General features: G+C 49.1%; 1 protein-coding gene across 14 annotated transcripts in view; it reads right to left on the bottom strand.

Moving 5' to 3' along the window:
• The window catches only part of KLC1 (kinesin light chain 1), a 68,559-nt gene extending 50,240 nt beyond the window's left edge, over positions 1–18,319 (bottom strand). For 10 of the 14 annotated variants that reach the window (XM_021675239.2, XM_012471159.3, XM_012471165.3 and 7 more), the window contains exon 1: positions 18,033–18,319. The gene's annotated coding sequence lies outside the window, so the exon portion shown is untranslated. The remainder of the gene's footprint in view (positions 1–18,032) is intronic. The other 4 variants (XR_010342148.1, XR_010342149.1, XM_021675241.2 and 1 more) reach the window with 1 other exon arrangement.
• Between the last annotated feature and the right edge of the window lie 8,316 nt (positions 18,320–26,635).

The raw sequence follows: 26,635 nt of genomic DNA, 5'->3' as shown, positions 1-26,635 counted from the left end.
GACCATCCTGGCCAACACCGTGAAACCCCGTCTCTACTAAAAATACAAAAAACTTAGCCGGGCATGGTGGCACATGCCTGTGGTCCCAGCTACTTGGGAGGCTGAGGCAGAAGAATCGCTTGAACCCAGGAGGTGGAGGTTGCAGTGAGCCGAGATTGTGCCACTGCACTCCAGCCTGGTGACAGAGCAAACTCCGTCTCAAAAAAAAAAAAAAAATCTAAGTTGACTCAAACATTTTGCCAGCCTATAAATCATATAATCCCTGGACCATCTTCCAACTTCTCATGCTATGTATACCTGGAGATGACTCAATGGAACAAGGAATCAGCCAAGAATGCAATAAAGATGTGTGCAATGAATGAATGAAGCAGCTTTTGGAGGTACTGCATCTTCCTCTCACCTACCCTGCGACTTGTTAGAGGTTCAATCTCCCTGTAAGTCAAGTGGAATCAATACCCACCTGACCTAGAACATAGAACAGGCTTAAAAATACTCCCTTCCCGCTTTCCCTGTGACTGACAGACAAGCTTTCTGGCCCCAGGTTATTCTAACAATGGATTTTTTTTTAATTATGCTTTTATTTATTCCTTTTTTGTTTTTTTTTTGAGACAAGAGTTTTGCTTTTGTCACCCAGGCTGGAGTGCAATGACGTGATCTCGGCTCACTGCAACCTCTGCCTCCCAGGTTCAAGCGATTCTCCTGCCTCAGCCTCCCAAGTAGCTGAGATTTCAGGCTTGTGCCACCATGCCCGGCTAATTTTTCTATTTTTAGTAGAGACAGGGTTTCACCATGTTGGTCAGGCTGGTGTCGAACTCCTGACCTCCAGTGAACCGCCTGCCTCAGCCTCCCAAAGTGTTGGGATTATGGTCGTGAACCATGGTGCCCAGCAATTTATTATGCTTATTTCTACAAAAAAAACACAAAAGTCCTATTTAAAGTTCCAGTATTTACTTTGTAAGACCAAAATAACTCAATGCAAAGTCTCCAGTGTAAAACCTGATAAATCTAACATCTGAATTAAAGAAGCCCTTCTTAGGGTCAAATCTCTTTAAGCCTGTTGAACAGGCAAAGCTATTACATCCTACTAAACTTAAAGTCTCAGGATTCAAGTAAACCTAACAAATTCTTTTCTTGAAATGGGGTCTCACCATGTTGCCCAGGCTGGCCTCAAACTCTTGGGCTCCAGTGATCCTACCACCTTGGCCTCCCAAAGTGCTGAAATTATGGGTATGAGCTATTGCACCAGGCACCTAACAAATTATGTACTGTGTCTGCAGATTCTAAGTCACTATCTAACATAATGAAGACCAAAAAAACCCTATAACTTGTTATTTTCATTTTAGAACTTATTTTGTTTCCATTATTTTAAATAGTGACTCAATTTTTACAATTACATAGTATCATGGTTTTCATGGTTTTTTCTTTCAGAGATGGGGGTCTTGCTATGTTGCCCAGGCTGCACTTGCACTCCTAGACTCAAGCAACCCTCCACCTTCCGTCTCCCAAGGAGCTACGACTATGGGTACTTGCCAGTGAGCCCTGTTTTGTTTTTTGTTTCTTTTCAGGCAAGATCTCACTCTATTGCCCAGGCTGGAGTGCAGTGGCTCCATCTCAGCTCACTGCAACTTCTGCATCCTGGGGTAGCTGGGACTACAGGCATGCGCCCCCATGCCTGGCTAATTTTTGTATTTTTAGTAGAGACAGAGTTTCACCATGTTGCCCAAGCTGGTCTCAAACTCCTGAGCTCGGGTGATCTGCCTGCTTCAGCCTCCCAAAGTGCTGGGATTACAGGCTTGAGGCACCACACTCAGTAGACTACGCCATTTTGACATGTATTTTTAACATACATGATTCTCCATTTTTTTCTGAGACAGGGTCTCACTCTGTCACCCAGACGGAAGTGCAGAGTGGAATGATCTTGGTTCATTGCAACCTCCAACTCCTGGGCTCAAGTGATCTTCCACCTCAGTCTCCCAAGTAGCTGGGACTACAGGTGCACACCACCAAGTCTGGCTAATTTTCCTTTTTTTTTTTTTGTAGAGACAGGGTTTTGCCACGTTGCCAGGCTGGTCTTCAACCCCTAGGCTCAAGAGATCTGTCCACCTCGGCCTCCCAAAATCTGGGATTACAGAAATAAGTCCACAGTGCCTGGCCACGAGTCTCATATCCAAAGATTTACTTCAATCGTTCTTTCATGCTACCTCATTGTGAGGACATAAATTGACAATTTTAAGAACCTATCCTGTCAGGCTCCACATTAGGACCTCTGATTAAATACCTGTATCGTAACTTGCCAGAAATAAAAAATAAAAATAAATTTTAAAATCCTGTCTGTACCATTTTGTAACCTAGAAATAAAACAAGTTTGACTCTTTTTTAAATGCCATTTGAAAAATGATACAAATACACATATTTTTTACAAACTACCCAATGGGACAGAAATGAGGAAATGCTGTCCTTTCAAAAGGCTTACCTGCCTTTTGGAAACATAAGAAACAATAACAAGAAAGTTTCGGGGCCAGGCACAGTGGCCCACGCCTGTAATCCCAGCATTGTGGGAGGCCAAGGCAGGCAGATCACCTGAAGTCAGGGGTTCAAGACCAGCCTGGTCAACATGGTGAAACCCTGTCTCTACTGAAAAAAAATACGAGGCTGGGCACGGTGGCTCGCACCTATAATCCCAGCACTTTGGGAGGTGGGTGTATCACGAGGTCAGGAGTTCAAGACCAGCCTGGCCAACATGGTGAAACCCCGTCTCTACTAAAAATACAAAAATTAGCTAGGCATGGTGGAGCGTGCCTGTAATCCCATCTACTCAGGAGGCTGAGGCAAGAGAATCGCTTGAACTCGGGAGGCAGAGGTTGCAGTGAGCCAAGATCGCGCCACTGCACTCCAGGCTAGACAACAGAGCGAGACTCCATCTCAAAAAAAAAAAAAAAAAAAAAAAATTAGCAGGGCATGGTGGTGTACACCTGTAGTCCCAGCTACTCAGGAGGCTAAGGTAGGAGAATTGCTTGAACTCGGGAGGCGGAGGCTGCAGTGAGCCAAGATTACACCACTGCACTCCAACCTGGAGACTCCATCTCAAAAAAAAAAAAAAAAGTAATTTAAAACACGCATGCTCAAACTTGAAATAAGGCTTAACAGTTCAGATAGACAAAGTAACTGTAGCATGCTTGTATTATTCAACATCCTACTTGACAGGTAAGGATTTGTACCTATGTAACTGAAAAGAGATGGCAAGCAATAATACCTGATATACAGACTACAACTAACATTCCATCACTCAGCTCTGACAAAAACATCAGACATAAATATGAATTTGTATATTCAGTTGCTTTACCTCTACTCTAAAGTAATCCAAGCAGGGGTAATATGCAAAATAGAAATAGCTCTTATGCTGGGCACAGTGGCTGATGTGTGTAATCGCAGCACTTTGGGAGGCCGAGATGGGAGGATCACTTGAACCCAGGAATTCAAGACCAGCCTAGGCAACATAGCAAGACGCCATCTATACAGAAAACAAAAAAATTAGCTAGGCATGGTGGCACATGCTTGTAGTCTCAGCTACTTGGGAGGATGAAGCAGAAAGATTGCTTGAACTCATGAGTTCAAGATCAGCCTGGGTAACACAGTGGGATCGAATTTCTTCAAAAAATAAAAGAAAAAAATTAGCTAGGCATAAAGATGCATGTCTACAGTTGTTCAAGGCTGCAGTGAGCCATGACTGTGCCACTGCACTTCAGCCTGGGTGACAAAATGAGTGAGACCTTCTCTGAAAGGTCTCACATGTACAGATGTATACATGTGTATAGATGTATACATGATATTTTAATTAAAAAATTAAAAATTAGATGGGATGGTGGTACGTATCTGTACTCCCAGCTACTTGGACAGATGAGGTGGGAGGATCGCTTGGGAGTTCAAGGCTGCATGAGCCATGGTCATGCCACTGAACTCCAGTCTGGGTGACAGAGCAAGACACTGTCTCAGAAAACAGTCCTTATTGCACACTAAAACTGTCCTTTTAATTTGTCCTTTATGAGAAGTGATACTTCACTTACTCTATCACACTAATGACTAAAAGAGAAGGCCTTGGGAGTTTTAACTAACTCCCTGATAGAAATGAGGAAACTGACAAATTTAGAGTAGACAATTCTGTAATTGTGCACTGTCATGTGCAGTGAATGACATTTTGGTCAATGAGGGACCTCATATTTGACAGTGGTCCCATAAGATTATCACATCTATTTTGACTATATGTTTTCCATGTTTAGATATGTTTAGCTGTAAATATTTAGCACTGTTACAGTTGCCTACAGTGTTCACTACAGCCACATGCTGTACAGGTTTTTAGCCTGGGAGCAATGGGCTCCACCACACGGCCTAGGTGTGCAGTAGGCTGTAGTATCTAGGCTTGTGTTAATGTACTCCTTGATGTTGCCCCAACAACAAAATCACTTTACGATGCATTTCTCAGAACGCATCCCCAACATTCAGTATAACAGACACACAACTACATTAGGTTGATGCTTTAAACTGAGAAGTGGGACTGTGATGTCCACTACAAGCACGGCAGGAAATGCACAACTGAGCTAAGCAGTCCCAGAGGGAACCTGGGAGATACCCAACTCTCAGCCACCACCTGGTTTGTAGACCTGCTATGGCAGCCCAGTCTTCGCCTCCGAAAAGGAGAAGGGTAAATTTTCCTGAGAAATCTGGCCAGCCCCCAAAGAGTAACATCCTTCCGTTTGCCAAACAAATGTTTACTGAATCCCTATTTTATGCAAGGCACTATTCTAAAGGAAGGACTTAACCAAAAAAAAATTGTTCTAAGAAAACATTATGGTGACAAAAGAATATTATTATTTTTTTTCAGTAGAGACAGGGTCTCACTATGTTGCCCAGAATGGTCTCAAAGTCCTGGGCTCAAATGATCCTCCCACCTCAGCCTCCCAAAGTGCTGGGATTATAGGCATGAGCTACACACCCAGCCCCAAAGAATATTCTCTATACTTCCAGAGAGGGAGGGGAAAAAAAAAAATAGGTCACATAGAAGGAATTGAGAATAACTTTAGGATTCTCAACAGCCACATTGGAAGCAAAAGGAAATTAAGCAAATACTTTCAAAATTCTGAAGGACGGGGGTGGCTCACACCTGTAATCCCAGCACTTTGGGAGGCCGAGGTGGGCGGATCACTTGAGGTCAGGAGTTCAAGATCACTCTGGCAAACATGGTGAAACCCTGTGGTGAGGAGACCCCAGAAGTGCCCAGGTAGGAGCCAGAAGCCTCAGCCTATTTCTATATAAATAATGAAGAAGAAAATAACTAGAGATATAACCATAGTAGTTATTCATAGGCAATCTTATTCATATGTGATCTTAGTTATTCATAGGTGATCCCAGTTCTTTTACTAGTGCCTTTCAGGTCACAAAGTGTGAACCTGGGATGACACTGTGAAAGGAATGACCCTAAGGCAAAACGCTTTAAGCCCTCTGTCACGCCTGTGTAAGGGCTGCTGTAGGGAGCCTCGGTTCGGTGCCCGCGCTGGGAAAGCACCCACTGTTTAGCCAGCTAGGGAAGGAGACGTGCAAGATGGCAGAAACATCTCCTTCCTAGGGGGAGTTAGGAGAAAACTCCGCTCCTCCAAGCCCTTGCCATAGACCCAGACGTGTGGGGGCTTAATTGTCTCTATGTGATGCTGTGCTTCAGTGGTCACATTCCATGTCCACTCTCATGTTCCGCTTCTGCACCTGGTTTTTTCTTAGAAGAGATAATCAGTAGGGGGCCGGGCGCAGTGGCTCACGCCTGTAATCCCAGCACTTTGGGAGGCCGAGGTGGGTGGATCACGAGGTCAAGAGATCGAGACCATCCTGGTCAACAAGGTGAAACTCCGTCTCTATTAAAAAATACAAAAAAATTAGCTGGGCATGGTGGTGCACCCCTGTAGTCCCAGCTACTCGGGAGGCTGAAGTAGGAGAATTGCTTGAACCCAGGAGGCGGAGGTTGCGGTGAGCCGAGATCGCACCACTGCACTCCAGCCTGGGTAACAAGAGCGAAACTCCGTCTCAAAAACAAAAACAAAAAAAAGAAGAGCTAATCAGTAAAAGTAATTTAATGTCTTTGTTCTTTCTTGACAAGTATGGAAAAGGGCTGACGCTTTACGCTCCTCACTACTAGAAAGCCTGGGATCCCTACCTATATGACACATGATGTACCTGACCCTATCACCAACCACCAAGGCCACGCCCTACCTGCCCTGTCCCCAGCTTTGCACCACGCCCTACCTATCCTGCCCCAGTTTTGTACTCAATAAAGGTCAGAGTGTGCAGGCACTCAGGGTCACTGCCAGACTCTGCACTTTGGCTGGAAATGAACCTCTGGGCCCAAACTCCCTTTTCTCTATCTCTGTGTCTTGTGTCTTTTATTTCTACAGTTTCTCATCTCCACATCAGCAGAGAGGGGCTCAAAGCCCTGTAGGGCTGGACCCCACAAAACTGTCTCTACTATAAATGCAAAAATTAGCTGGGTGTGGTGGCGGGTGCCTGTAATTCCAGCTACTCGGGAGGCTGTGGCAGGAGAATCACTTGAACCCAGGAGGCAGAGATTGCAGTGAGCCAAGATCGTACCATGGCACTGCAGCCTAGGCAACAGAGCGAGACTCTGTCATAAAAAAAAAAAAGACTTCAAAAGAACTTTGGTCTCCATAATCTTTATTTTAACCTGAACATTCCCTTTCTATCAATCCCAGGTCTTTAGACAAACTCAACCAATTGTCAACCAGAAAATGTTTAAATTCACCTACAGCCTGGAAGCCTCCCCCCACCCCTGACCTCCAGCTTTGAGTTGTCCTGCCTTTCTGGACCAAACCAATGTATTTCTTTTTTTTTTTTTTTTTTGAGACAGAGTGGAGTACAGTGGCACAATCTCAACTCAATGCAACCTCAGCCTCCCAGGCTCAAGCGATTCTCCTGCCTCAGCCTCCCAAGTAGCTGGGATTACAGGTACCCACCACCATGCCTGGCTAGTTTTTGTATTTTTAGTAGAGACAGGGTTTCACCATGATGGCCAGGCTGGTCTGGAACATGTGACCTCAAATGATCTGCCTGCCTAGGCCTCCCAAAGTGCTGGGATTACAGGTATGGGCCACCGTGCCCGGCCAACCAATGTATTTCTTAAATGTATTTGATTGAGGTCTCATGCCTCTCTAAAATGTAAAAAACCAAGCTGCACCAGACCACCTTGGGCACATGTTCTCAAGACTTCCTGAGGGTTGTGTCACGGGCCATGGTCATTCATATTTGGCTCAGAATAAATCTTTTCAAATATTTTACAGTTTGACATCTATGCCATCGACAATTCTATCAAGGGCATGTGCCAACAACATGAATTACAACTAATCTATCAGCCTTGATCAGTTAGCTCAGGTAGCATTTGCAGGTTTAGCCACTGTAGTAAGATGACCACCATCACCACCCCCATACACACTCATCCCACTCCATACTCTTAAGAAGCAAGTCACTAAGTACAGCCTACATTCCAAGGAGAATCAACCATTATTTGGAATTCTTCTGTAGGGGAGATCAATCTATTCTTTCTCTCTTTGCTCATTTATTAATTTAATCATTTATATCAATATGGACTTGGAAATATTTTATACTTTAAATGATAAATACTAATTTTTTTTTGAGACGAAGTTTTGCTCTTTTTGCTCAGGCTGGAGTGCGATGGCACGATCGCCTGCTCACCGCAACCTCCGCCTGCCGCGTTCAAGTGATTCTCCTGCCTCAGCCTCCCAAGTAGCTGCGATTACAAGCGTGCACCACCACGCCCAGATATTTTTGTATTTTTAGTAGAGACAGAGTTTCTCCATGTTGGTGAGACTGGTCTCGAACTCCTGACCTCAGGTGATCTGCCCGCCTCCGCCTCCCAAAGTGCTGAGATTACAGGTGTGAGCCACTGCACCCGGCTATAAAATATTAATTATTAAAATTCCTACATTATTTATTGTTCAAGTTATTTCAGCTTTTGTCAGTGGGAGCTCTTTCAATTGATTCTTGTGTCCCTTCATGTTCCCATCCTTTATTTTTTAGCATGTTCTTAATTTCAAACACTAGAAGAAGCTTCAGGCTCATCCTGCATTTTCCCTGCCCCAGCCCTAGAATCACCCATTACTCCAAGGAGTCCTGGTTTGTTTTGATAGAATAGAATCAGAATCCAAAATTAGGAGCCAGTGGTCTTTCTCCTAAAAACTCATAACTCTGACTTAACCATGGGAAAAATATCAGACAAACCCAAATCTAAGGACATTGTACAAAATACCTCACCCGCATGTCTCAAAACAATCAAGATTATTGCAATGGAATCAGCATGTGCCCCTCATCCCAATTCACATGTTGAAATTCTAACGTCCAGAGTAACGCTTTTAGGAGGTGGGGCCTTTGGGAGGTGATTAGGCCATGAGGGAGCCCTCATGGTGGGATTCGTGCCCTTAAAAAAGAGAACCCAGGGGCTGGGCACAGTGGCTTACACCTGTAATCCCAGCACTTTAGGAGGCCAAGGTGGGTAGATCACTTGAGGTCAGGAGTTCCAGACCAGCCTGGCCAACATGGTGAAGCCCCATCTCTACTAAAAATACAAAAATTAGTCAGGTACGGTGGCAGGCACCTGTAGTCCCAGCTACTCAGGACAGTAAGGCAGAAGAATTGCTTGAACCTGGGAGGCAGAGGTTGCAGTGAGCCAAGATCACGCCACTGCACTTCAGCCTGGCACCTGTAGTCCAGCTACTTGGGGGGCTGAAGCAGGAGAATCACTTGAACCCGGGAAGCAGAGGTTCCAGTAAACCAAGATTGCGCCACTGCACTCCAGCCTGGGCAACAGAGTGAGACTGCATCTCAAAAAAAAGAACTAACAAGATGCCACTATACATCTACTACTAGAGTGGCTCAGATGAAAAAGACAGGCAATACCGAATGGTGGAGGATGTGAAGTAACCAGAACACTCACACACTGCTTGCAGGATTGAAAAAATTACACAGCCACTTTGGAAAGCCAGCAGCAGTTTCTTTAAAAGTTAATCACGGGCCGGGCGCGGTGGCTCATGCAGGTAATCCCAGCACTTTGGGAGGCCGAGGCAGGTGGATCACGATGTCTAGAAATCGAGACCATCCCGGTCAACATGGTGAAACCCAGTCTCTACTAAAAATACAAAAAATTAGCTGGGCATGGTGGCGCGTGCCTGTAATCCCAGCTACTCAGGAGGCTGAGGCAGGAGAATTGCCTGAACCCAGGAGGCGGAAGTTGCGGTGAGCCGAGATCGCGCCATTGCACTCCAGCCTGGGTAACAAGAGCGAAACTCCCGTCTCCAAAAAAAAAAATAAAATTAACCGGACATGGTGGTGTATGCCTGCAGTCCCTGCTACTCAAGAGGGTGAGGCAGGAGGACCACTTGAGGCCAGGAGGTCAAGGTTGCAATAAGCCCTGATGGCACCACTGCCTTCCAGCCTGAGTGACAAAGTGAGACCCTATCTCAAAAAATAACAATAAAAATAAAAAACAACTGACTGGATGGTATACTTAAAGACTTCAGATTTCACTGTAGATAAATAACATTTCAAATTTTTAAAAGTTGCCTAAAATTTACTTCTGTATTTACCAACTGTTACTCTGATGTTAACTGAAAAATGGTTACACCTGGTTTTCTTTTGCTAACAATAAAACTGTGAGATGTGGTAGACAGATTAAACTGGGTACGTACACCTTCTCCTGGTTATTCCATTACCCACTAAGTTAGGAACAGGTGCTAAGGGATTCTGCAGATGTAATTAAGGTCCCCAATCAGCTGACCTAAAGACAGGGTGATTATCCAGGTGGGCCTGACCTATTCACACGAGCCCTTTAAATATAGGTTTAGTGGTCTCAGACAGAGGAATCCAGAGTAAGGGAGATTTCCCACTGCTGGCTTTGAAGATTGGAGAAGGCCATGGGGCACAATATGGCCAACTCTAGGAGCTAAGCCAGCTAGCAAGGAAAGAAGAACACCAGTTGTACCACCAAAAGAACTGAACTGTCACAATCACAAGAGCACCCAAGCTCTCTAAGAGAATCCGCAGCCACACGACCGCAGTCCTGTGGGCCCTGCGCAGAGTGCCCAGCTAGTCGTGCCAGGATTCCTCACCACAGAAACTGAGATAATTAATGGGGACTATTTTAAGCTGCTAAGTTTGCAGTAATTTGTTATATGGTAATCAAGAAACTAATACCATACTAAAAATGTTTCAAAGAGAATGGAAATTACATATGAACCTTGGGGACATTATGCTAAGTTAAATAAACCAGACACAAAAGGACAAATACTGTATGTTTCCACTCAAAATACTGAAAGTAGTCAAATGGGCCGGGCGCGGTGGCTCACGCCTGTAATCCCAGCACTTTGGGAGGCCGAGGCGGGTGGATCACGAGGTCAAGAGATCGAGACCATCCTGGTCAATATGGTGAAACCCCATCTCTACTAAAAATACAAAAAATTAGCTGGGCATAGTGGCGCGTGCCTGTAATCCCAGCTATTCTGGTGGCTGAGGCAGGAGAATTGCCTGAACCCAGGAGGCGGAGGTTGCGGTGAGCCGAGATAGCGCCATTGCACTCCAGCCTGGGTAACAAGAGCGAAACTCCGTCTCAAAAAAAAAAAAAAGGTAGTCAAAATCACAGAAACAAAGTAGAAAAGATGGTTACCAAAGGGAGGGCGAGGGAGGAGGAGGTATCAGTATTTAGGGGCTATAGTCTCAGTGCTGCCAGATGTCAGAGTTCCAGAGATGTGGCACAACGATGTGCATATCCTTAACACTACTGAATTGTGTGCTTATAAATGGTTAAAATGGTATATCTTTGAAAAAAACTGAAGTGGTGCAAGGTTTCCCCAAGTAAAAGTAATTACAGGACTAAACAGCATTATCATGACTCATGTGAAGCTGCAGCTTTAAGTACTACAGGGCAATTCAATGCTTTAACTGCGGAAGCAAAAAAACTGAGTTAGAATCATGACTTCACAGCTGTGTAACTTTGGTTTCAGAAACTTCCCTTCTCACTCTCAAATTCCTCAGCATCTGGGCATGGTGGCTCACACCTGTAATCCCAGGACTTTGGGAGGCCAAGGCGGCTGGATCACCTAAGGTCAGGAGTTCGAGACCAGCCTGACCAACATGGAGAAACCCCCATTCCTACTAAAAATACAAAATTAGCCGGGTGTGGTGGCGCACACCTATAATCCCAGCTACTCAGGAGGCTGAGGCAAGAGAATCGCTTGAACCTGGGAGACAGAGGTTGCGCTGAGCCAAGATCATGTCATTGCACCCCAGCTGGGCAAAAGAGCGAAACTACATCTCAAAAAAAAAATTTCCTTAACAGTAGAATGCCAGTAACAGTAACTGTTTTCCCCTTTTTTATTTATTTATATTTTTAAGAAACAAGGTCACACTGTATTGCCCAGGCTAGTGTTGAACTCCTGGGCTCATGTGATTCTCCCACCTCAGTCTTCCAAGTAATGGAAACTCCGGACACACACCACAACCCCGAGGTTTACAGTACCTACTTCCTCTGGAACAGTGCAAACATCACTGATCAGTTTTAGTAGCAGTATAGTGAAATTCAGAGAGGACTGAACATAAATTCATATTATGCAACTGAAGTCAGGAAACAATCCATGAAGGTAACTCAGATATTTGAGAACCAAGGAAGTAACTTACTTCACATATGCACATAACTCAGCTTAACATGTTTGCTCCATATCTGTTGTTTTCAGTTCAGATAGCACTTTGCAAATTCAAAAAGCATAGATGAAAAAACTGCTTTCATCTGTCTACAAAAATTAGTTAAAACTAAAATAAAATCGGCCAGGCGCGGTGGCTCACACCTGTAATCCCAGCACTTTGGGAGGCCGAGATGGGTAGATCACGAGGTTAAGAGATCAAGCATCCTGGCCAACATGGTGAAACCCCATCTCTACTAAAAAAACACAAAAAAATTAGCTGGGCGTGATGGTGAGTGCCTGTAATCCCAGCTACTCGGGAGGCTGCAGCAGGAGAATTGCTTGAACCCAGGATATGGAGGTTGCAGTGAGCCGAGATCGTGCCACTGCACTCCAGCCTGGTGAAAAAGTGAGACTCCATCTCCAAAAAAAAAAAAAAAACTAAAATAAAATCATAATTCATTTCTGATCCATGAGTATACTGAGGCTACAGAGTACAATGCCACAAAGGATGTCTTGGGAGAATGAATGCAGGTCATCTCTGAATAGCCTCCATCCTTAGGAGGTGGTATTCTCGGGAAAGAGGCAAAAGGTTGAAGCTGGGTGCAGTGGCTCAAGCCTGTAATCCCAACACTTTGGGAGGCCAAGGCAGTCAGATGGCTTGAGCCCAAGAGTTCAAGACCAGACTGGGCAACACAGTGAGACCCCTGTCTCTATATAACTATATTAAAAAAAAACACAAAAACTGAAAGGTCATTAGTAACCTCCTAGAAGCAAAATCCAATAGAGACTTCGTAGTCCAACCCTTCCCTGACTTCTTAGCCTATCTGATACTGATCTCCTCCCTCCTCTTGGTTTCCCAGGGCCCTCTCCCTCCTAGATCATTCACCATCTCTACCAGGTGGACATCACACCCGACTGGCTCGACAATATGATGCGGTCTCTGGAATCTTTACCTCCAGCCTCAGCCTCCGTCTTGAGGTCCAGACGTGTATCTCTAACTGCCCACTACTCCACTTGGCTGCCTCACAAGCACTTCAGAGTTAACACATCCAAAAACAAACTCATCATTTTCTCATTTTCCCTCCTTGGGTGAGTGTCACCAGGCAGTGAGTCACCAAGTTACAGATGAGGTAGTCATTCTAGATGCATTCCTTCAACAAACATTTATTAAGTGCCTATTACATGTCAAGCACTGACACTGAATACAAGAGACAAAACTCCCCGCCCTCATGGAGATTATGAATGTTAAGCAGAGATAAACAATAAAAACAAGAAAATGGCTGTGCACAGTGGCTCACACCTGTAATCCCAGCACTCTAGGAGGCTGAGGCGGGCGGAAAACGAGGTCAGGAGATCGAGACCATCCTGTCTAACAGGGTGAAACCCCGTCCCTACTAAAAATACAAAAAAATAGCTGGGGATGGTGGCAAGTGCCTGTAGTCCCAGCTACTCGGGAGGCTGAGGCAGGAAAATCGCTTGAACCCAGGAGGTGGAGGCTGCAGTGAGCAGAGAGCGCGCCACTGCACTCCAGCCTGGGCAACAAAGCAAGACTCCATCTCAAAAAAAAAAAAAAAGAAAAAAGAAAATGATTAAAACAATACAGTATTGGCTGGGTACAGTGGCTCAAACCTGAGGCAGGCGGATCACTTGAGGTCAGGCGGTCGAGACCAGCCTGGCCAACATGGTAAAATACCCTCTCTATTAAAAATACAAAAATTAGCCGGGCATGGTAGTGCATGCCTGTAGTCCCAAATATTTGGGAAGCTGAGGCAGGAGAATCACTTGAACCCAGGAGGCGAAGGTTGCAGTGAGCCAAGATCATGCCACTGCACGACAGAGCAAGATTCCATCTCAAAAAATAATAATAATATGGTATTTTAGATAGTGAGGAGTGCTAAGGAGAAAAATCAGGCAGGGCAGAGGCTAATGAGTATGTGCTGAAGTGAGGAAATGCTAATCACTAGAAGAGTGGGTTTGGTTCAAAACTCCGGATGCGCCTGGAAGTGCTTGAGTAGGGCCAGAGCAGGAAGATGGAAAGAGGGTGGGGTGCTCAGAGCACACTGACAAAAGCTTTAACAGAGGAGTGACAATGACCTGACTCAGGTTTTCGCAGGATCATTCTTCGAGAGTCCTCCCTGCAGCTCCTCATTTACCCCAATCCAATCAGTCCCAAATCAGGTCCACTGTAACCCTTATAGCCCAGCCCCTGCCCCTCATCTAGCTTCTCTGTTCCTTCTGTCACTGCCCTAATTCTGAGGCTTGCAGTCCTCAGTTGGGGTTAATGGCTTCCTAATTAATCTCATCCCAGTTCACAGCACCTGCCCCACCACTGCCTCTGCTCTTTTTCAAGTGTCACCTGGCTCCTTAGAATCTTACAACCCTCCCTCGTAAACCTCAGAATGAAAGCAGCCTTTTAAGGAGTCATTCAAGGCCTTTCCTAACCTCATCTTTCCACTCTCACCCCTACACCCTCTTCCAACGTGCCCCTTTACAGCAGCACGACCTCCGGATTTATAGCCTCCAAACAGGATCCAAAATCCCAATCCCACCCCTGGCCCCCTGACACTAGCTGATTTATACTTTTCTTCTGCAAAGAATCACCTCCTTAGTGTGCTCATCACAGCCTTTAACCTGGTCTGTGGTACCTGTCCATGCCAGCCTGTGAGCTCCTAGAGGACAGCGGCATTTTTTTTTTTTTTTTTGAGACAGAGTCTCACTCTTTTGCCCAGGCTGGAGTGCAACGGCGCGATCTCAGTTCAATGCAACCTCCACTGCCGCCTCCACCGCTCGAGTTCAAGCAATTCTCCTGCCCCAGCCTATCAAGCAGTTGAAATTACAGGTACGCACCACCACACCCAGCTAATTTTTGTATTTTTAGTAAAGATGGGGTTTCAGCCAGGTGTGGTGGCTCACGTTTGTAACCCAAGCACTTTGGAGGCCAAGCCAGGCGGATCACCTGAGGTCAGGAGTTTGAGACCAGCCTGACCAACATGGTGAAACTCCGCCTTAAAAAAAAAAAAAAGATGGGGTTTCATCATGATGGCCGGGCTGGTCTCAAACTCCTTACCTCAGGTTATCTGCCCACCTCAGTCCCCCAAGTGCTGGGATTACAGGCGTGAGCGACCACGCCCGGCCAAGAGCGGCTCTTTTATCAACGTTGACTACTCATCACAGTACCTGCCATTCAGCTGGTTCCCAACAGACATTAAGAACAATATTTGCAATCTTAATTTGCTTGTCATTTTTATTCTATGCCCTGAAATTTGACATTTAAATCTTCCCAAATACTCTCGTTTGAGTATATTATTGATCACTTGTTTGTAACATAAAATACTGGTTTCAGGCCAGGTGCAATGGCTCATATCTGTAATCCTAGCACGCTGAGAGGCTGAGGCAGGTGGATCACCTAAGGTCAAGAGTTCGAGACCAGCCTGGCCAACCCGTCTCTACTAAAAATACAAAAAATTAGCCAGGTGTGACGATGGGTGCCTGCAATCCCAGCTACTAGGGAGCCTGAGGCAGGAGAATCACTTGAACCCAGGAGGCAGAGATGGCAGTGAGTGGAGATCAAGCCATTGCACTCCAGCCTGAGTGACAGAGCCAGACTCATCTCTAAATACATACATACACACATACATACATACTGCTTTCTAACATTCCACTTATCTACTGTTTGTTTCCAAGTTATACTAATCCTACATTTCATCTGATTTTTTTCTAGTCTAGTTTTCCTTTTATATAAGTATGTTGTAAGATAGTTTATGGCCCTATACAGAAAGTGACACATTGACTTTTTTCCAACATTGAGAAACATGCTTAAGAATGTATAAATTGGCTGGGCATGGTGGCTCATGCCTGTAACCCCAGCACTTTGGGAGGCCAAGGCGGGTGGATCACTTGAGGTCAGGAGTTTGAGACCAGCCTGACCAAAATGGAGATACCTCATCTCTACCAAAAATACAAAATTAGCCGGGCGTGGTGGCACATGCCTCTAATGCTAGCTACTCAGGAGACTGAGGCAGGAGAATCGCTTGAACTTGGAAGGCAGAAGTTGTGGTGAGTCGAGATCACGCCATTGCACTCCAGCCTGCGCTACAAGAGGGAAACTCTGTCTCAAGAAGAAAAAAAAAGTATAAATTTTAAAAATGTATAAATTTAAACGACTGTAGTTATTTGTTATGAAATATTTAAGATACTGCGTGCCTCTCCCCAGTGTCATTCCCTCCCCTTGCTGGAGATAAACACTACCTGACTCCTGTGCATGTCTGGACGCTTTTCTAAGACAATGCTAGGCAAGCTGAGGTGTGCCAAGGCTGCAGTAAGGTTAGAGGTCACCACTTGGATCCTCCACAGCACTCAGTGCCAGCACAGGGCTGCCAGGCTCAACTGCAACATGATGTTGCATTCTTTGAGGACTTGGAGAGACACTGGCTCTTTAGAGTGCCTACCCTCCCACATGGAATTCCACACAAGTTGAAATACACTTCAGATTTAGTATCATTGTATTCTCACAAATATTTAGGAAACAGAATAGGCCAAATTTCTCACCATAAGAGGCTTGTTGACAATCCCTGAAAGAAGCAAGACCATGACAGTAATGTAACTTGGGAACTTAAGGAGGTCGTTCCAGTTTCCTACGTGTTTTTCACTAAACTAGGGCAATGTATTCTGAACTGATTCTGATCAATGGCTTAGTCACACTGTACAGAAAAAAATACCTTAGAATTTAATGCAAAGAATCAAGATCCAACTGCCCTTTTAAAGAACACATGAAACAGTATAACGCAAATTGTTTCTTCTCACTTTTTTTTTTGAGATGGAGTTTCCCTCTTGCTACCCAGGCTGGAGTGCAATGGCGCCGCGATTTCGGCTCACTGCAACCTCCGCCTCCTGGGTTCAGGCAATTCTCCTGCCTCAGCCTCCTGAGTAGCTGGGATTACAGGCACGCGCCACCATGCTCAGCTAATTTTTCGTATTTTTAGTAGAGACGGGGTTTCACCATGTTGACCAGGATGGTCTCGATCTCTTGACCTCGTGATCCACCTGCCTCGGCCTCCCAAAGTGCTGGGATTACAGGCGTGAGCCACCACGCCCGGTCACATTTTTTAAAAACATCATTATTTGTGGACAGGCATGGTGGCTCACACCTGTAATCCCAGCACTTTGGAAGGCCAAGGCGGGTGGATCACAAGGTCAGGAGTTCGAGACAGCCTGGCCAATATGGTGAAACCCCATCTCTACTAAAAAGACAAAAATTAGCCAGGCATGATAAAGCCCGCCTGTAGTCCCAGCTACTTGGGAAGCTGAGGCACTAGAATCGCTTGAACCTGGGAGGCGGAGGTTGCAGTGAGCCGAGATCTCGCCACTGCACTCCAGGCTGGGTGAGGCTCTGTCTCAAAAAAAAATAACAAAAAAAATTTTTTGTAAGCATTCCTTTTCAAACGCTTAATATGTAAATTCTTAATAAAACAACAGGCAGCAATAATCCTAATACAAATATGCCTAGAAATGACCTACATATGTTAAGTTATAAAACCATCCACTCCATCACGAATAGATTTTACTTTTTTAACGTTTTATTTTAATTTTTGTAAGGAAAAGGGTGCACCCAATTTTAGACCGAAAAAGCATGCCAGGACGGGGGTTGCTTCAAGTTTAGTTGGAGCAACGCCAGCCTAGGTGAACAAGGTCGCCTGAAACGTTTCGCATCTGGTTACTGAAAAATAAGGGGTCGCCACGGAGGCAAGGTGGAGTCAGCTCTCGCTAGGGACCGGGCCCCCCGCCGCCCGCGAGGATGACAGGCGCGTCCGCTCAGGGCGGTGCCGCGAGAGGCGGGGGCGGAAGGAAGAGGAGGAATCGGACAAAGCCAGCCCCGCCGGGCCGCCCGCCTCCCCGCTCGCCGCGATCCCGGGGGCGGCCACCTCCCCCGTCGCGGGCTCCCGGGGTCCGCAGCTGTCCCTGAGAACGGCCACCGCCGCCCGCAGCAGGGCTGAGCCGGGCATGCGGGGCCAGGGCGGGGCCCTGGTTGGGCCGGGTACCGGAACCTGCAGTGGGACGCGGATGGGGAGGATGCGCGGCGCCGGGAGCCGGGGCTGGGAACGGGAAGCCAACCTGAACCTGCAAGGGGTCGCGGACCAGCAGGGCCGATGAACTGGAGCGCAACGCGGGTGGGAACCCAGAGGGGCCGGGACCCAAACCCGGACGGGGACGGAGCTGCGCCCGGGTTGGGGACAGGGCAGAGGATGAGGAGGGGGCTGCGGCCCGGGGCGCACGCCGGGGACTCACCGTCCAGCTCCTGAGGGCCGCGCTGTCTCGCGCTGTCAGCACCAGGAGCGCCGCCGGGCGCGTGCGCGGAGCAGCAACTGCGCGCGGAGCCCGCCTCGGCCGCCTGAGGCGCGGAACAGCGGTGACTAGCGAGGGGCGCCGGCGCAGCCGCCCCGCAGCATCCTCGGCCGCCCGCGCGCTGTCCCTTCGGTCGCCAAGCGCAGCCCCGCCGCTCCTCCTCGCAGCTGCAGCCCCGCCGACCCAGCCCGTCCCGCTCGACCGCCTGCGCCGCTCCAGTCGCCGAAAATGGCGTCTCGGTATTGCTCCCGCGGCGCCCCGCCTCGCCCTGCCCCATAATGCCGCGCGCCGGTATGACGTCATCGCCCCTCGCGCCGCCCGGGGCCGTGGAAACTGAGGCTGGGCAGCTCCCTAGAAGCGCTCGGCGACCTGGGGACTGGAGGGGCGGGGAAGCTGTTTGGGTATCAGGTGGGCAATCACAGGGAGGAGGGTGATAGTGCAGGACCCCGCGGGCCCCCCTGGCCGAAACGCGGGCGGGACGGAGCTTTCGGGGCAGGGCGTGGCGCGGGCGGTGGGCGACGAGGCCCGGGTCTCTCCGACGCCGCAGCTGTGACGACCGAGCGCTGGGGCGGCTTCCCCTCCCGCCGGCTGTGGGCCCGACCGGAATGCGGCCGGGGAAGGTGTAGGCCCGGCCGCTGCCGCCACCACTGGGCCCCGCCCCGCTCCGCTCCCAGGCCCGCGAGCTTCGTGCGCTCATTTCGGTCCCCCGAGAACCCCACCAGGAGGCCTTCGGGAGCCCCCCGACAGCCTTCGGTCGACATCCTTACCCCTAACCCCGCGCCCTCCCCATGTCATTGTTCCCTCCCCTCGGGGCTTCTGGACCCTTGAATCAGGGAGACTTTCCCGGCGCTCCTGCTCGACACAAACTGCACCTCAGGCGGGCTAAGGCTGTGAGGATGGGAGACGCCCACCCTCCGTCCCCGCGCAGCCACCGGCGCCTCGCCCTGGCTGCAGGGACTCGACCTCCAGCCTAGCCTGAAGGGCAGCGGAGCGCGCCCGGGTCGGGCCCTGCGGCTTTGCCGGCTCCGCAGGCCTGACTCAGCAGCCAGCCGGCAGGGGTGCTGATTCAGTGGGCGAGGCTCCGCTCGCTGCCGCCAGCGGCCGGAGAAAAACCCTCCCGGTGCGCAGACGTCCCAAGTGCGGGGCCCGGAGGCGTCATTTAACCTGGAAGGGTTCCTGGGCCAGTTCCCCCACCCCATCAGCTGCTGTTCCTTTCCGATATCATCACCCAGCACCCGCAGCCCTGTGTGAACCCTGCAGTTACGCCCCGCAGTCACCGGAGGAACGGAGCTCTGGTTATTTTGATCTCATTTATGAAGACAAAGGTGGGCTACAAGCAGGGAGCTCCTAGGGTAACACAGCAGTTAGGGTTGGCCCAGGGAGAGGCAGTGAGTCAGGGTCAAACAAACCCTCTCCACACCAGTTTCAGGGTCGTGGTTTCAGCCAGACTGCAGCTTGATGGCATCAAGCTCAGCCACTAGGCTGGACACCGCCGAGCATCCAGTGCGGATTCTTTCTGTTCCTCTGGGCCCAGTAACTGTCCCCTCTGCTCACCCACAACCCTTGCCAGAAACCTGGGATGCCTGCTCCCCTCCCTTATTCCCTACTACAACAGGTGAAAAAGATTCTACTTCCTCAATATTTCTTTGAGTTGGGGTATCTTTGTCACCCAGGCTGGAGCACAGTGGCAATCACTGTAACCTCAAACTCCTGGGCTCAAGAGATTCTCGCGTCAGCTTCCGAAGTAGCCGGAGGGCCCCGCCCCCGCCCGCGTTCCAGCCAGCCGGGCGGGGTGTGACCGCCCACCTGATACCCAAACAGCTACTCTGCCCCTCCAGTCCCCAGTTCACCAACAGCTAGGGACTACAGGTGTGCACCACCACCGCAGCCAATGGTTTTTAAATTTTTTGCAGAGAGGCGATCTTGCTATGTTGCCTAGACTGGTCTCAAACTCCTGGCCAGAAGCTATCCTCCTACCTGGCTTCCCAAAGTGCTGAGATTACAGGTGTGAGTCACTATGCCCAGCCTCTCAGTATTTCTTTAATCAATCTCCACTGCCACCACTTTGTCCTTGTTCTTTTACTTTCTCAACAAATATTTGTTGCTCTCCCATGATCCTCATGATGAGAGCCAAGGATGCATAGGTGAACGAGATATGTAAGATCTCTGCTAGAAGTAGGCCATAAACACATAAGGAAATATCGGATCTTGCAGAGATGATGGAACAGACAGAGGCTGTGTGATCAGGGGTGAACTCAGAGGCAGGTGGGTGAGCAGAGACCCAAATGAGAGGAAGGAGGCAGGCATTCAAAGCCCTAGGAGAGGCCGGGTGCAGTGGCTCACGCCTATAATCCCAACACTTCAGGAGGCTGAGGCAGATGGATTGCCTGACCTCAGGAGTTCAAGACCAACCTGGGCAACGTGGTGAAACCATATCTCTACTAAGATACAAAAAATTAGCTGGGTGTGGTGGCACACACCTGTAGTCCCAACTACTCGGGAGGCTGAGGCAGGCTCTGTCACTCAGGCTGGAGTGCAATGGCTTGATCTCCACTCACTGCCATCTCTGCCTCCTGGGTTCAAGTGATTCTCCTGCCTCAGGCTCCCTAGTAGCTGGGATTGCAGGCACCCATCGTCACACCTGGCTAATTTTTTGTATTTTTAGTAGAGACGGGTTGGCCAGGCTGGTCTCCTGAACCCAGGAGGCAGAGGTTGCAGTGAAACAAGATGGCACTCTGCACTCAAGCCTGGGCAACAGAGCCAGATTCTGTCTCAAAAATAAAATTTTTTAAAAGCCCCAGGAGAGCTCTGCGGGCAGGAGTCCTCAGGCAGCAATGAACCTGGAGTGATGGGGGAAAGGAGAAAAGGCCAATTCATCCACCACATCTACCAATGCTGCCATGCGCCACTCTCTGCAGCAAATTCCAACTCCTTGACTTGGTTGACAAGGCCCCCAGGGCCTGGTGCTGCCAACCTCCTGATCTCCTGTCCCCTGAACACCCTTAGCTGTCCCTGAGTTCACCCTGGTCTCTCACATAGCCACACCCCGTAAGATAGTATTCACTCTGCCTAGAATATTCACTCTGCCTAGAATGTTCTCCCTCCCCTTTGTTCCCCAGTCCTCCAGGATTCAGCTGATACTCACTTCCTGGGGGAAGCCTTTTCTCACAGCACCTGCCTGGGTCAAGGCCTCCTCTGAGCACCTGCCTGTCTGTTCCCCAATGTGCACTGTGTGGTCAGTTTCCACAGCTGCTGTGAGCGGAGGACAGGAGGGGCTGGTGTCCTCATCCCCACAGCACCTGACGTGCTGCAAGGGCACCCCTGAAGCAGGCATGAGAGGAGGGCCAGGCTGCTCCTTCTCCAGGCTTCTTTTGCACAGAGCTGCTGCTCTTGCTCCCCTTTCAAGGGGATTCTCATCAAGTCCCCTTAAGTCCCTGAGCTCTGCCATGATCCTCAGGAGTTCCTGCCAGTCCTTGGAGCTCTTAGCAGCTGGGATTGGGCTCCTAAAGTGCTGCCTGGGATCAAAAGACATGGACAGCCTGGGTAACATAGTGAGACCCTGACTCTACAAAAGAATTTTAAAATTAGCCAGGTATGGTGCTACAGCCTTACAGTCTCAGCTACTCAGAAGGCTGAACTGACGAGGGAGGATCACTTGAGCTCAGGAGGTCCAGGCTGCAGTGAGCTATGACTGTGCCATTGCACTCCAGCCTGGGCAACAGAGTGAGACCCTGTCTCAAGAAAAAAGAGTGGGGGGGAACCACCCACCTCCTGCCATTTGCCAGGCCCCTGGGACATCAGAGACAAGCATAGAGCCTACGGCTGAAGTGCAGTGGTGCAACCTTGGCTCACCGCAACCTCCACCTCCCGGATTCTAGTGATTCTCCTGCCTCAGCCTTCCCAGTACCTGGGATTACAGACGTGTGCCACCACGCCCGGCTAATTTTGTATTTTTAGCAGAGAGGGGGTCTTGAACTCCCCACCTCCAGTGATCCACCCGCCTCAGCTTTCCAAAGTGCTGGGATTACACGTGTGAGCTACCGCACCCGGCCTAGTGTTTCATATTCATGTCACTCTCAGTATTTACTGACAACTGCTAGTATCAGGTGCCAGGCTGGGCAACAGAACGAGGTGCCCTGGACTGGTGAGCTGACGGCCAGCAGGAGCTGAGACAGGAGGCCTGAAGATGTGCGGAGTGGCAGGGGGCGGGGGAGCGCCTGTGTCCCTTGGGGATCCAGGAGATAGGGGCGAGAGACACTCACGTGGCAGGTGGGAAGGCTGCAGCAGGTGGAGGAGCCACAGAAAGGAAAGTGCAGTGTCCACATGGAACAAACCACACAGTCCCATTTGTCTCAAGTGGAGAATGGAACCGGAAGTGGTTATTTTTTAAACTGTTCATCTTTTTGCTGTAGATGTTTGTTGATGTCTGTCTTTGTGAGCAGCTTTTTGGAAGAGATAAGAAGGCAGGGATTTCCCTTTGGCCCTGGGGGGTCTGCAGTCCGGTGGGCAGCCCTGTCTGTGAATGCCTGAAGAAGGAAGGGAGGAAGGGGGTGGGAGGCAAAGGGGATGGAAGAGGGGCAGGGTGGAGGTAGCCTGAAGCTCGTCTCTGGCTGGGCGGCGGTACTCGGGTGCCTGTCCTCCGGCTGGAGGGGTGACCCGGCAGGAGAGGAGGGATGGGAACAAGGGAAGCGTAGGCCATGGGAAGAGCAGGTTGGCTGACTCCCCGCTGCCTGCTCACCCTCCTCGTCAGGACGAGTCGCCGAGTCACCGGACTGGCGTGCTGGGCTAGGGAGGGGCTGCCTGGCATCCGGACCTGGCTAATCTAGGATCTGGCCTGCCTTGCTCTCAGCTGAAGTCACACCCTCTCTGGTCTCAGACTTCAATTCTAAAAATGGAATTCCTCCAATTTCCAGTGTGTGTGTGTTTTTTTTTTCTTTAAGGAGCTGGGGCCGCCCAGCACAGAGCTCCAGGGACCACTTCTTTCAGAACTGCAGGGAAAGGCGTGGTCATGATTGGAAAGAGGTGGGGTGGGCGCCCTCCCGGGAAGCCACCTCTCAGTCTGTCTCTGTTGCTCACACGCACCCCACTCCCACAGGGCAGCCCAGGGTCCCCTGAGAGAACAGAGCCCGGGGTTCTCCCAGGCCCAGCAGGCCACATTGACTGCTCAGCAACACTGTCCTCCATGCCTGGAATCCTGTCTCAGCAAGCCCTAGTTGTGGTAGCTGGTCTCCCCACATGGCCGGTGGCCCAGACCCCCAACATTTGTGTCCTGTTTCCTGGTACAGCTGGAGGGAGGCTGCACCAGTGCCAGCCTAAGCCTTAAGACAGCTGGAGGCATCAGGCAGCGAGGGAAGCCATCTGCATGGTCCCCTAGGCCCAGGATTTCTGCAGATGAGGACTGAGGTTCAGATTGCAGCAGGGAGGACATCACCACCACCCGAGCTCAGCCTGGCTAGGTGCACTGGGGGGCATTCATCCTGTGCCGACTGAGCCCCACCTGTGTCTCTGGACTTGAGCCAGGTGTTCAGGAGAATATTTACCCCACTTCACTACCTCTCCGGGAATCACGAGATATCTTGAGGAAAGTGCTGGACTTCGCACAATACGTGGCATGGAGGCCAGACAGGTTTTATGTGGTTATCCAAAAGGTTATGCCAGAAACTGGGAGAAGGGGAGACGTCTACCAGGAAATGGAACGTTTCCATCCCATTGCGAGGTTTCCTCATGCCCCTGCCAGCTGGCCCCAGGCAACCCCTGTCGGGTTGTTTTGCCCTGTTTTGCCTGTTCTAGAACTTTATATGAAGTCACGTGGCATCTACTTCTGTGTCTAGCATCTTTCACTCACCTCCTGGTTTTGATATTCATCCACGTTGTCCCACATTTGTTTGCCATTCTCCTGCTGATGGAAGCTGGGCTGCTTCCTTTTTGGTTGATATGAGTAAAGCTAATCTGAGCTTTTTTTTTTTGAGATGGAGTCTCGCTCTGTCACCCAGGCTGGAGCGCAATGGCTCACTGCAAACTCCACTCCCAGGTTCAAGCGATTCTCCTGCCTCAGCCTCCCAAGTAGCTGGGACTACAGGTGTGTGCCAACACGCCCAGCTCATTGTTTGTATTTTTAGTAGAGACTGGGTTTCACCATGTTAGCCCGATGGTCTCAATCTCCTGACCTCATGATCCGCCCGCCTCGGCCTCCCACAGTGTTGGGATTACAGGTGTGAGCGACCACATTTGGCTAATCTGAGCTTTCTCATACAAGTCTGTTGGGGAATATGTATTTTAACTTCTCTTAGGTAAATTCCTAGGAAGGCCGTGTGCAGTGGCTCACCCCTGTATTCCCAGCACTCTAGGAGGCCAAGGAGAGCAGAGCATTGGAGACCAGCCTGGACAACATGTCAAAACCCTGTCTCTATTAAAGATGCAAAAAAATTAGTTGGTGTAGTGGCACATGCCCATAATCCCAGCTACTCAAGAGGCTGAGGCGCGAGAATCATTTGAACCCAGAGGGTGGTGGTTGCAGTGAGCCGAGATGGCATTACTGCACTCAGCCTGGGTGATAGAGCAAGACTCTATCTCAGAAGATAAAAAACAAGAACAACAGAAAAAACCCTAGGAATGGAATTGCTAGGTCATCAGGTAGGCCATATGTTTAGTTCTATAAAAAAAAAATCTTCTGGGCTGGGCGAGGTGGTTCACACCTGTAATCCCAGCACTTTGGGAGGCTGAGGCAGGAGGATTGCTTGAGCCCAGGAGTTTGAGACCAGCCTGGGCAACACGGCAAGACCCCCGTTTCTACTAAATATATAAAAATTAGCTGAGTGTGGTGGCATGCGGCTGCAGTCCCAGCTACTAAGGAGGCTGAGGTGGGAGGATCACTTGAGCCTGGGAGGCAGAGACTGCAGTGAGCCAAGATCATGCCACCACACTCCAGCCTAGGCGACAGAGACTCTATCGCCAAAAAAAAAGAAAGAAACTTCCTGCCCTTTCTCCTAGCTGATTGCCTGTCTAACCCTCATACCAGTGAGTTATGAGCATTCCAGTTGCTCCACATCTTCCCCAACATCTGGTGGTATCTGTCTTTTAAATCCAAGTCATTCTGGTGAATGTCTAGTGTCTCTCTGTGGTTTTTTTTTTTTTTTTTTTTTGAGACGGAGTTTCGCTCTTGTTACCCAGGCTGGAGTGCAATGGCGCGATCTCGGCTCACCGCAACCTCCGCCTCCTGGGTTCAGGCAATTCTCCTGCCTCAGCCTCCTCAGTAGCTGGGACTACAGGCGTGCACCACCATGCCCAGCTAATTTTTTTATTTTTAGTAGAGATGGGGTTTCACCTTGTTGACCAGGATGGTCTCGATCTCTTGACCTCGTGATCCACCCGCCTCGGCCTCCCAAAGTGCTGGGATTATAGGCGTGAGCCACCGCGCCCGGCCTCTCTGTGGTTTTGTTTGTTTGTTGAGACAGAGTTTCATTCTGTCGCCCAGGCTGAAGTGCAGTGGCCCTGTCTCAGCTCACTGCAACATCCACCTTCTGGGTTCAGCCAATTCTCCCACCTCAGCCTCCTGAGTAGTTGGTATTACAGGTGCGTGCCACAATGCCCAGCTAATTTTTTTTTTTTTTTTTTGAGACAGAGTGTTGCTCTGTCGCCCAGGCTGCAGTGCAATGGCACGATCTCGGCTCATTGCAACCTCCGTTCCCCAGGTTCAAGCGATTCTCCTGCCTCAGCCTCATGAGTAGCTGGGACTACAGGCACCTGCCACCATGTCCAGCTAATTTTTATATTTTTAGTAGAGACAGGGTTTCACCATATTGGCCAGGTTGGTCTGGAACTCCTGACCTGATCCTCCAACCTCAGCCTCCCAAAGTGCTGGGATTACAGGGGTGAGTCACTGTGCCTCATAACTTTTAAGAGCAAGAAGTGGACATTATTATTTGATTGAGCCATTTGGGAATACGTTGCAAATATCATGACCCTTCACTCCTAAATGCTTCCGCCTACCTCTCCAAGAACGACTGCATATCATCAAACTCAGGAGACATGGCACTGACACCACAGTAGTGTCTACAGTCAGTTCTTGATTAAATGTCACTAAGTGTCCCAGTCATTTTCCTGAATTCTGGATCCAATGGCATTGACGTCATGTTTCTTTCACTTCTTTTATTCTAGAGCAATGCCTCCAGTGTGTCTACAGGACATTGATGCTCCTGAAGAGTAGAGACATAGATACAAAATCATTGTTTTATTAAACGTTTTTCTTTATTTTTTATTTATTTAGTTATTTTTTTTTTGGAGACAGAGTCTCTGTCGCCCAGGCTGGAGTGCAGTGGCACTATCTCGGCTCACTGCAATCTCTGCCTCCCAGGTTCAAGCAATTCTCCTACCTCAGCCTCCTGAGTAGCTGGGACTACAGGCATGTACCACCATGCCTGGCTAATTTTTGAATTTTTAGTAGAGACAGGGTTTCACCATGTTGGCCAGACTGTCGAACTCCTGACCTCAGGTGGTCCAGCTGCCTCAGCCTCCCAAAGTGCTGGGATTACAGGCACGCACCACAG

Source organism: Aotus nancymaae, unplaced genomic scaffold (genome assembly GCF_030222135.1).
Source record: "Aotus nancymaae isolate 86718 unplaced genomic scaffold, 86718_ANA_hifiasm-v0.15.2.pri h1tg000011l, whole genome shotgun sequence".
Lineage (NCBI taxonomy): Eukaryota > Metazoa > Chordata > Mammalia > Primates > Aotidae > Aotus > Aotus nancymaae.
Note: the sequence above shows the minus strand (reverse complement) of the source record. Positions and strands in the feature narration are given on the sequence as shown.